The sequence below is a fragment of the Vicugna pacos genome, chromosome 1 (assembly GCF_048564905.1).
Source record: "Vicugna pacos chromosome 1, VicPac4, whole genome shotgun sequence".
Taxonomy (NCBI): domain Eukaryota; kingdom Metazoa; phylum Chordata; class Mammalia; order Artiodactyla; family Camelidae; genus Vicugna; species Vicugna pacos.
The window spans coordinates 121,409,021-121,419,471 of NC_132987.1; the positions used below are offsets into that span (position 1 = coordinate 121,409,021).

Below are 10,451 nucleotides of genomic sequence, written 5' to 3' on the forward strand. Positions count from 1 at the left end.
GGGCTCCAAATAGGGGGCGAGCAGTGGTAACTTCAGTTCAACTTTAGTAGTAATGTTACCAGCTGCCTCTGGGGGGTGCCTTCTAGTCCAGCTGGGGGCCCACAAGGTTTGGTCATGAAAACCCTTCTACTCACTGACCCTGTTCAGCCCTGTCCCCGTCGGGGCACTGTCACGTGGACACGGCCCGCAGCGGCTGGCCCAGGTCCCCGTCTCCTCCCTGGGCCGGCAGCTTCCCCAGCCAGACCACCCTCCCATGTTCACGTCTGCATTCTCTCGAGATAACAGACCTTTGATACAACTCAACAAAGTGTGGTCAGCCCTGGCCTCATCCTTGAAATGAGGAAGTTGGGCCCAGAGAGCTCCAGTGAACCATCCCAGTCGCACAGCAGGGCAGGGTCACAGCACACTTCTCCACGCGGCAGCGCCCTTTCTGGGTGATTTCGTCGTCACCGGAGAAAACGCCAGCTGCCCGAGGAGCTGGTCCTGTGGACCTGGAGACACGGTGCCTTCACCTTGCCTCCGCCCCTTGGCCCTGAGGACACGAGGGCGCCCGTGTGCCTGGTTCCGGGGCCTCGGGGCCCTCACAGGCGGCATGGGAAGGGCTGGGCCAGGGCCAGCACGTGAGGCCAGTCACTGCCCCGCATAGAATCACAGGGAACTTCCAGTGGGTTTTACTTAATATTTAAAATGTGAGTCCCAGCAGGGAGGCCAACACTCGTCCCGCGAACCTTCTGAGGAGACCTGGTGTGCGGGCGCCGTGACCAGGCCAGAAGACCCCCTCCTGGGAATTAAAACATCAGACGGAAAACTGGCCCCTTGTCTTTTCTTTTTCTCCTGAGGTTTCTGTTTTCCAACGTGAAGAACATTTAGAACTAGTTCTCAAGTTTCTGCAGAATTTTCCTTTTTGGAAAACGTGAAACAAACAAACATCCCCAAGGTTGGCCCCGCGTGGGACGAGCCCCTGTCCGGGTGGGTGCAAGGACAGCAGGCCCCAGGGCGCGGCCGCCCTGCTGACCTGTGGGCGCCACACTCACCAAGGCCCAGAGCCCAGCCCCGCGGTCCCCGTTGCTCTGTGCCTCCTGGGAGTCGCTGCTGTGTGATTTGGGCCCGGTCTCTCACCATCCAGCAAGCACAGAGGTCATACCCTTGGGGTGGTGGTACCCCTCCACTGCCCATGCTTCCGGGGCTTTCCACATGAACCTCTCCTCTCCTGCAGGCACACTGACCCAGGCGACCCCCTCCCCTCGCAGGTGGCTGTGAACCAAGCTCCAGTCTTCACTCAAGCACTGATGCGAGCTGGCTCCACCCCAAGTCTGAGGTTGGATGAGCCCCAGAGACGGTGAAAACCCAGCCTCTGCCTACCCGCAGGAAGCTCATCGTCTGTGTGGGTTCCAGACAAGAAGCACCGCCGGGCGGGGGAGAGGAGGGTGGAGATGTGGGCAGGGAGTGGGGTGCCTGGAGCCACAGGCACAGGGATCTTCCAGCCAGGCTTAGATGCAGCTCTGCCATCACCCAAATCACCCCCCAGAGCTCCCAGACTCTCACTGTCCTAAGTGGTCCAGGTGCCCTCCTGGCTTGGCTCACTGTTGGCATCTGTCACCGACCACCTGCCCATCCTTCCATGCATCCACCCACCCACCCATCCATCCATCCATCCATTCATCCGTTTGACGCTCTGTCAGATGCATAATATTTCACACCTTCAAAAATATTTGGCAGTGCACTTGAAGTTCTTTTAAAAGCCGGTCAGCCACACACATGCTGTGACGTCCTTCTGAGCAGACGTCTGTGCTCTTTAACTTTGCTCTTGCATCACCAGGATGTAGCTTTTATTTACACAGCAGTGACTCAAAGGCACCCTAGTAATATGAACATCTTTATAGTAAGTAGAATTAACACTATATATAACCACTATTTTATATTGTTCCATAAGTTTTCACAGATATTAAAATAAATAATTTTTTCAGGGCTGAGGCACTGTGTACCCGTGACACAGTGAGTAACCAGAGAAGGATGGGTGAGTTATTTACGTTAACTCATGAGTTAATAAGTGAGTTAATGAGGAAATGGGTGCAGAATCTAAGTAGCCTCATGTAGAGTTTTCTTCATTACGCCATGCTGACAGGTAACATGTTTTACTTTGTTCAAAGCAGACTGAATTGTATTTGATAGCCAGCACCTGAAAGTATAGTGTTTTTCCTCGATGAACTTTGAGTCATAACATGGTCATAGTTTTTAATTCATGAGATTAATTTTGTTGAACGTAATCAGCAGCCACCAGTACGGAGCACCTGGGAGGTGTATTTTGATTTACAAGTAAGAGTCGCTGTAGAGTCACAACAGGCAATGCTGTGGACGAGCAGCTCTGGACGAGTAGAATAAATTGCTTGTGCCGTTGACACCCGCCCGTGCTGTCTGCTCTGTCTGGTTCCACCCACGTCATGCGCTCACCCGGCATCCCTGAGGGGCTGCTGCGCTGCGCGTCCTGGGGGCCAGGGAGCGTCTGTGGCTCCTCTTGAGCTGCATCCACGTCTGACACCAGCTCGGCGCCTCTCACTTAGTTTTCTAGAAAAGGAGACAGTAAGCATTCAGTCAACTGGTTTGAGTCCCATGACCATGTGGCGTTTTGGATTTCAGATAAAGTAGCTGATGTGCATTTAAAACTTCATCTGCAGTTTTCATGTAACCTTAGTAACTACTGTGCCCATTCATTCGTGTTTCCTGTAATAATACAAACCTGGTCTCCCCTTTTCCCGTCTGCTGCCCCAGTCTATTTTTTTTTGACAAGTATTTCCTGAGTGCACACCATGCACCAGGCCCTGGGCTCAGTGCAGCGGTTAATTGTGAGAGACAGACTTAGTTCTGCCCTCCTAGAGCAGTGGTCTTGTGGGAGAGAGACAGATGCTGAAATCAATAGATGGTGGGAGTCGTGGTAAGTGCTGAGAGGAACAAGTGCATGTGTGCTGTGAGGTGCCCTGACCTGGTCCCTCCATCCACTCATCTAACCATCCACCCATTATCCTCTGTACCCATCAACCCATCCACACAACTATCTGTCTGTCCACCTGCCCATCCTCCCATCCACTCAGTCATCCATCCATCCATCCATCCATCCACCCATCTGTCTTTCCTTCCATCCATTCATCCACCCATCCACTCAACCATCCATCCATTCATCCATCTACCCATCCATCCATCCACTCAACCATCTACCCATCCATCCACCCATTCATCCACACATCTGTCCTTCCATCCATCCACCCATGTATCTCTCCATTTATCCACTCATCCATTCATCCATCTATCTAACTAAGGAATGTTAGTTTATTCCAGTTCTTATGCTGACATTAGGAAGACAAAAAGAATGAGGTAGAGTTCTTGCCCTTAGGAACTCAAAATCCATCTAAAGGAAAGCCCCTGTGAATACTGCTCACAGGAAAATCAGGGAGGCCAGGGGAGGGGGAGACAAAATAATGCACGTGTGTGCACGTGTGCTCGCGTTACTCCTTCCGGGGTTCCTGAAGTGTTGCTCTATCAAGGCTTCTGTGTAGGAGCAGCCTCAGTCTGCCTACTGCTTGTAGCTTAAACCCTCCAATCCCAGACTCCTCCTGCTGCCACGGCTCAGGAATTAATTTCAAAGCATGTTGGAACGGAAGGAGGAAAGGAGGGACCCAGGGTGGCCCTGGACATCTGTAGACATTGTTCACTGCTCTCTGATGTAGAGGTTATTACCACCAGGCTTGTGCAAGGCCAGACCTGTGAGGCCAGACGCTGGGGCCTTGGAGACGCCCCAGAAGGCCTGTTCACGGACAGAGTGGGCTCTCGCGCCTGCGAGGGGAGGGACTGTGCGTGCCCTGCAGGTGTCACCTAGCTCAGTCCTCGTCACAGGCCTCCCGTGTGTGACTTTTCTCACTCTGAAATGGAGGGCGTGGAGACGCTATGCAACTTTCCCAGAGTCAAACAGCTAGTCAGTGGAGGAGCTGGAATTGAAACCAGGCCTGCGGGCTGTCAAGTCCAGTGATCTGCTCTGTGGTGGAGGGTGTGACGGAAACCGAAGGTGGGAGGAGCGGAGACGCACAGGTGCCAGCCTCGCACCCCCCGGCCCAGGCCGCTCTGCCCCGGCGCCACCACGAGATGGCGCTGCAGACCAGGGCGGAAGTCCCGCTGCTCCCGCAGCCGCCAGAGCCCTGCTTCTCTGGTTTGCTCTCTTCCACCCGCTTTGAGCCTCTTGCCTGCAGACTAAGCGAGGCTGGAACACTCCACGGGGCTTCGGGTCCTGGGCACGTGTCTGCTGGGGCAGGGCTCAGACAACCATGCTGTGTCAAAGAAAATATTAATCAACGGTCAATCTAAGAAAGAAAGAAAAACATTTTATTCCAGCCAACCCAGTCTTGCAGAAGGTCTGAGAACTGCCCTGAAGAGGTAACAGGGAGGCCGGTGTGTGTGTGATTTGGCCAAGGGGCCCGTGCAGTCCAGCACGTGCTGCTGCTCACCAGGAACAAGCCTACGGTTTCAGTGCTTTTCCGAGTAAGGGGAGATGCAAGAATTCAGCTTCATAAAAAATTTCTCCCGAAAACACCTAGCTGTCTGAGGGCCGGTTTTGTCAGTTTTCCCCGAGGGAGAGTGTCTGTCCTGATCTTCCCTCTGCGTTCCTGGTGGGCCGGGGACTGCGACGGCTAAAGGCTTGATTCTTGCAGATTGGGAAGATGGGCAACATTCCTTATTTCACACCTTTCGGTCTTAATTTCAACTGAAGTTTGGGAGGCATATCGTGACCAGTTTGTCCCACGGCGCTAGGAATGCCCACTCCCAGCTCAGGCGAGGATCTCACTGGTAGAACACTCCGCGTGCTGTTACTGGACTAGAGCCTCTGCCCAGTAGCCAGCAGCCTCTGGACCGCCTGTCTTACTGGTCTGTGGTGGTCCTGGAAGCAGTTCCCTCTTGTTGCCTCTGCCCGTATCTAGAGTCACACTGTCACAACCATTGATCTTATGGAACCATACACATATTGTTTGACATAAAGTTGATTGACGATGTGTTAGTTTCTGATGTACAGAAAAGTGATTCAGTTGTACATGTATATGTGTGTACATTCTTTTCCATGTTCTTTTCCACTATGATTTATTACAAGCTATTGGATACAGTTCCCTGTGCTGGACACTAGGACCTGGTTGTTTATTCTATATATAATAGTTTGCATCTGCTGATCCCAGATTCCTAGTTTGTCCTCCCGACCTCCCTTCCCCTTTGATAAGTTTGTTTTCTCTGTCTGTGAATCTGTTTCTGTGCCATAAGTAAGTTCATTGGGGTCATATTCTAGATTCCACATGTAAGTGATGTCATATGGTGTTTGTCTTTCTCTGTCTGACTTCCTTCACTGAGCATGATCACCTCCAGGTCCAGCCATGTTGCTGCAAATAGCATTCTTTCATATAAAACTACATTTTTGATCAATCTTTTCCTTTTTTTAAACTTTTTTTATTGCATTACAGTCATTTTACAATGTTGTGTAAATATATACAAGACCTAGTGGTAGCTCACAGCGAAGAAAAGGTGACAATGCTCAGTCACTTCCAGTTGCCTCATCATCACTAACTTTATCTGAATCTCAGGCACACATTTGGTAATGCAAGGAACAATACTCTTGTAAGAGACACAGAATATGGCTAGTAACAGTAATAAGGTCATCAGTAAGTATTTAAGCTAAGAGCTTCCATTAAGTGGAAGTCTGACCAGTCTGCTGTAATCACTGCCTTTAAGGGAAATGGTACACTGGCCTCACACATAAAGTTCACCAAAGATTCTGCACATACCAGGCGAGTGGTGGGTCATCGCGACCCCTTACAGGGTGGAGAAAGGAATGCTGCCTTCTAAGGCGCTACATGGCTGGTGTCAGAAGAAGAAAAAGCAATCGTATGGTTGAGCAGGTGTTTCTGCTTTGGGGAGGTCTGGTTCACACCCAGTGCAGATGCACAGTGCACACTGGAGGGGAGGGAACAGCCCAAACAGCAGAGAGAAAGGTTTAGGTATAATTTTTTTTGTCTTGTCTTAAAATGTGAATTTTTACTTCATCACTGGCCTTGCAGGGTGCTGAGAACTGGTGCCTTCAAAGCAGGGGTATCAGAGGCGCCGGCCGGTGGGGGCCGAACCCGTGTGGATTCTGCTTCCCTGCCCAGACTTTCCAGGGGATGGGGACGCCTTCCTTCCCCTCCCTCTCCGTTCCTGGGGGGAATAGGGCGGCCACAGCAGGAAATGGCGTCTCTGTGTCATGGAGCCTGGGCTGAGCGAGCGAGCTTCCCTGGACGAGGGCTGGGGTGTGGGGCACAGCGGGGACTGCTGGCCACAGGCTCTCAGGGCTCGAGCAAAGCTGGGGATCTGGTGGCCAGAGCGGGAAGCATCTGTGTCACCTAGAGGACGTGCTTCCGGTCTGGCGTGGGCAGGGCAGGGTCATTCCATCATCAGGGACTGTGGGTTCTCGCTTTTCAAGATCCCAGACTCTGGTGAGAGGAACTCCACAGTAGGGACTGCTCCTGGGAGGGGGCGGGCTCGTTCGCCCACAGTATACTCAGAGCTTGTGCCGTGTGATGGTGGGAGTCAGGGTGGGGTCGAGGTTAAAGGCACTGGCTCTGCTGTGTGGGACACATCATGTGATGTCTCTGAGCCTCAATTTTCTCACCTGTGAAGTGGGAAGATACTAGCATCAGGGATTTTGGAGCCACAAGTAATAGAAACTCAACTCCAAAGGGCTTTAATGATAGAGACAATTCATGACCCCTTGCAGATGAAAAGTGCAGGGCAGGGTGGCCTTCAGGCAAGGCTCTCTCCTGCAGCTCTCAGGGACCCAGGCTTTGTCCCTCCTTTTGCTCTCCTTCCAGGGTTCTAGCTTATGCCAGAACTCCCCCGAGTCCCCCAGATACCTGTGAGCAGCAGTGCTCCCTCATTTGTGTCCAGCAGAAGGAAGGCAGTGTCTCCCCAGCTATTGAACAAAGGGGCTTGGGTTATCTCAATTGAAACGTCTGGGATCGTGTCCCCAGCTCTGGCCAGGAGGACGTCCCATGCTGACTGCTGAGGCTCAGAGCCGCTTCCATGGGTGGACGGGGCTGACATCGTGCTGGTCAGTTTCAGCCAGTCCACGGCCACAGGAAAGCCACACACACGTTCCAGGAGGAATAACCCAACCTTGTCAAGCCGTGCTTCCAGAATGTTCTTCGTGGATGAGCGATGGCTTCTGATTGGATAGTTCCTACAGGAAGGGCCCAGTTCCCACTTAGATACCCTCCCCAGGGAGGGCGGCAGGACCTCTGGCAGTGGTGAGGGGAGTGCACTCCGGGGCCCTGGCGGAGCCTGGGGCGGGTTATGTGAGCTCTCTCCTGAGTCTGCCCTGGCCGCCGAGAGAGATGCCGAGGAAGCCACTTATCCTTTAGGGCCAGGCCCCTGCTCATCCTCCCAGCCCGTCGGGCGGCAATGTTGTTTGCAGAACACTCACCTCAAAGCCTGAGAGCTGGGGCCAGGCACACATCGCCCACTCGTGCTGTGGTCTTGGGAGACAAGCGTCAGACCACAGAGGGACAGCAGAAGCCCTGAGACCTCAGGGACCTCCCCCAGCGAAGCAGTAAGTGCAGGGCCTGGACGTCAGCCCTGGGCTGTCCCTGGTCACGGCCACCACACCATGTTCCACAGCGGGGGCTGCAGGACTCGAGTCCCGCGGGGAGAAGAGGGTTTGTGTGCAAACAAATGTGAGAAAGGCTGCTAAGCAAGGCCGCTCCAGGGTCTTATGATGGGACCTCACACCCTGACCACCGGGTAGCGGGGCCTCCATCCCAGGCCAAGCTGTAAACTTGACCTTCCTCTCTGTTTCTGGAGAGAGAATTTTCAATGACTCAGGACAGCAGAACAGAACATTAAAAACACAACCCCGCGGGGAACACAAGCCCTGGCCCCAGGTGGGCAGGGTGAAGCTCGGTCCCTGCCTGCCCTGCTCCAGGACCCTCCCCGCCAGGGGGGCCTGGGGAGGGGCGGGGGGTGGTCGCCACACGGCATGACCCTGCAGGAGCTGGGACTGTGGGGCAGGTCTCTCTCTGAGAGGGTTGTCCGAGCCCATCCCTGCTGGAACCCCGTTTCTCCAGGATCCCTGGTCACCTGGCCACAGTGGGGAGCCCTGGGGAGGAGGCGGGATGCGAGGGAGGAAGCCTGCCATGGAGCCCTGGCCGCAGATGGAGGGGCCCCCAGTGCGCCCAGCGTCCAGGGAGCCTCATCCCCGTGGAGGCTGGCGTGGCCTCTGTCTCCCGCTGTGCCCCGTGCTGGGGAGAGCCCCACAGCCCAGGACCAGCCAGTGGACCCCTCTGGGGAGGGGGCTGGCCAGCCCAGCCCCACGGAGCATGCGGGCCTGGCTGGGAGCAGGTCAGCTCTTGGCCCACGTTCGGGCCGCTCGCGGGCTTTGTTCTCACTTTCATTGCTTTGGGGCCACAGCGACCTTACGTCCTCCCTTCGTGTCCCTGTCCCGCAGCCCTCGCTGTGCCCGAATCTGGTTTCTACCCTCTCAGGGGCCTGGCCTGCTCATGACAGAGGTCTGGCCACGTGCTCCCGAGGTGCAGACAGGAGCCGTGTCCTCCAGGAGACCTCGCAGCAGTGCGTTCCTCAACGGCAGTGTTGCCACCAAGCTGACCCTTGATTCTTCCTCGGAGCGGCGGGGCGGGGACCGCGCTGGCAGCCCAGGAGCCCGGGTGACCCGCTCTTCAGGTCTGCACGGACCTCTCACCCACTCCCCCCCTCCGCCCGGAAGTGGGCGGGTGCTGGGTGCAGGAGCGGTGCTCCCGGCCTGCAGGGTGGCCTCCCTTACCGGCTGGCCTGCTGCTGGCTCCTGCTCTGAGGAGGGGATGGGGTGCGGCCTCAGGATCCAGGTGGCCGCCCCAGGCGTGTTCTCTGTCCCGCTCTGGCCCTGGGGCTTCCGGACCTCCGTCCTCAGAGGGTCTGAGCGCTGTACCCGCCTGGCGCTGACGGATGCCCCGCTGGGGGCTCGGATGTCCTGGAGGCTGCTGTGCACGGAAAGCCCCTTCACAACTACTGAAAATGTGACCTTATCATTTATTGAGGTTGCATTACTTAGAGACAATTATTTCCCCTAACTAAATTCCACTTACAACTCTTTTTAATTTATTTTGCATTTATCTGGGGAGTTCTAACAATCGCTTTCATGTGGAACCTGGAGACTGAGTAACTCAAGTGACAGAAGTTCTTGTAACCAATCCTGTCCATTAAATCCCCCTGGGCATTTAAAACTGTACTTACAAATTGAATGTATTTTGATTTTCTTTCTAGGAAGCTTCAACCGTGAGGCCCATGTGCTTTAAAAAGATTCCAGTTTTTTTAGAAAACTCAGCGGCCCCCCAGCTACCCTCCCACCATCCCCAGATTCCTGCCCGCGTGGGCAGGTCCCACACAGGACACCTGTCTCAGCTCACAGACCTCAGGGCCTTACTCCCCGACCTTTCCCGTTTATCCAGCAGTGACTCAAACCTCAGTTGGTAACTGAGTCTAGAAACTTGGAGGGACTCGGGGTCTAACGAACGCTGCGATCCTGTTCACACACTCAGTCCATTTCTCTTACCTCTCAGCTTTGATGCGCGAGTCCGGAAGGAGCAGTAGGTTTTAAACCAGTATCATCAATTCTTTGGGATAAACCGGGAAAAGCTATGTTGTGGGAGCCTTAAATATGCCTCACTGTCTTCAACGCTGTAAACCTGGAAGCACACAGACTCTTCCTGAACATGACAGGGAAGGATGAATAGAGTGAGTCTGATTTATTCTGTCATCTGCATGTGAGTCTGAGCATTGCTGGAGCTCAGAGTCTCCTCTGCTTCAGAAACAGCTTCAGTTCCCCCAGCAAGAACAGGGGAGCCTCTCAAATTGGGGGGGGTGGTCTAGATTTGAGGCCGGGGATTGTGACGTTTGGACGGTTCTATCAGGCCACTGACGAGACCTTTGCTAAGAGCTGCCCTGACACCTGCGGAGGAGCCGGTCTCCCAGGCTGAGCCCTGGGTTCACCCGGATCATCTTCCATCCTCCCGTCTGGTCAGTCTGTGCTCCCCTCCGGGGGCTCCGTCAATGATCAGATTCAACTCTCTGCTTCTTCCCTGACCCAATTCTCAATCCGTTTCAAGCTGTCCCGTCTGGAGGGGCCACAGCTCCCGCAGCCGGTCTCTCTGTGGTCCCGGGTCTCCGCCTGGCTCCGCGGTCCCTGCGTGAGCATCGGGTGAACAAGGCTGCCTGGTCCTCCCCTGTCTTTGCGTCTGTCCCGCTGTCACCCTGGGCCAATCTCTGCTTCTGGAAAGAACCCTGGCCTGTTCTACATGAAAGCTCGAGCCCTCAGCCCCACGTGAACACGGGAAGCGTGCGGGCCTGCGGGCTCTTCAGACTGTTACGTGTGTTTTGCCCCGCGGTCCTCACGAGGG

General features: G+C 54.7%; 1 protein-coding gene across 1 annotated transcript in view; it reads left to right on the forward strand.

Moving 5' to 3' along the window:
* Positions 1-2,399, forward strand: part of UMODL1 (uromodulin like 1) — a 59,681-nt gene extending 57,282 nt beyond the window's left edge. The window contains exon 22 of the mRNA XM_072969643.1: positions 1,217-2,399. The gene's annotated coding sequence lies outside the window, so the exon portion shown is untranslated. The remainder of the gene's footprint in view (positions 1-1,216) is intronic.
* Positions 2,400-10,451: the final 8,052 nt, after the last annotated feature.